This window comes from Malurus melanocephalus, unplaced genomic scaffold (genome assembly GCF_030028575.1).
Source record: "Malurus melanocephalus ecotype Western Australia unplaced genomic scaffold, MMel_1.1 scaffold_1351, whole genome shotgun sequence".
NCBI lineage: Eukaryota > Metazoa > Chordata > Aves > Passeriformes > Maluridae > Malurus > Malurus melanocephalus.
This window is the reverse complement of record NW_026624583.1, coordinates 32,233-33,041: the sequence shown is the minus strand read 5'-3', so window position 1 is coordinate 33,041 and position 809 is coordinate 32,233. Positions and strand designations below refer to the sequence as shown.

The window sequence follows — 809 nt, the reverse complement described above, 5'->3', positions numbered from 1 at the left end:
AAAAACCAGTTTATTATTTTAAATCTTTATTATTTTTAAATACTCATTTATTATTTTAAATGTTTATCAGTTTAAAACACTAATGAAAGTCCTGAAACTGTATTGATATTGATGCTGTGGATGGATAAAAGCAGTTTGTGTCTCCATAAACTACACCACTACACAAATAAGGAAAGGTATTTCCTTATTTCCTGAAACATTGGTATTTGTAATTTTTCTGACGCAGAGTCCTTGAAGAACAATTTATGGTGGGAGGATTCTGCCCAAAGCTCTGCGAGGGGAGATTTTTGGGGTTTTTATTTAAAAAACAACAACATGTTCAATTCACATTAAAAATCCTCGCTCTTATTTCACATTTCATTTAGGAAAGGCTTCAATCAGAAAATCTGGATAATACTGTGAGCAGAAAAAAACCTGCAAAAATGCTTTCTGGTGATCTAATTTCAGGGTTTTTTCATTTTGAGGAGCTGCTGTGACTCACTGCGTGAGAATTGGGGAACTGAGGAAATCCCGAACCGCGAGAGAGGGAAACCGAAATTGCCGAGGGGGTGAGGGCAGGACTGACCCCCGGCAGCCCGGAGTGACCAGCAAAGGCCAGCAAAGGCCAGCAAAGGCCAGCAAAGGCCATCCCGGGCTCTGTAGAGTCACAATTGCCCCCTCATGTTCTGTTCCTCTGCCTGGCCCAGGTGAGGCGATTTTGGGAAATCTGCCCGGGGTCAGCCTGCACAGGCCCCAGTGATTCTCCCCATTTCTATCCCTATTTCTGTCCCTCCTCCATTCCTGTCCCTCTCCCCCATTTCTGTCCCCCC

At 43.4% G+C, this 809-nt stretch overlaps 1 protein-coding gene across 1 annotated transcript in view; it reads left to right on the top strand.

Annotated features, from left to right (window-relative positions):
* The first annotated feature begins 518 nt into the window (after positions 1 to 518).
* LOC130586848 (integrin alpha-L-like) overlaps positions 519 to 809 on the top strand; it is an 18,191-nt gene continuing 17,900 nt past the window's right edge. Inside the window, exon 1 of the mRNA XM_057387760.1 lies at positions 519 to 686. The gene's annotated coding sequence lies outside the window, so the exon portion shown is untranslated. The remainder of the gene's footprint in view (positions 687 to 809) is intronic.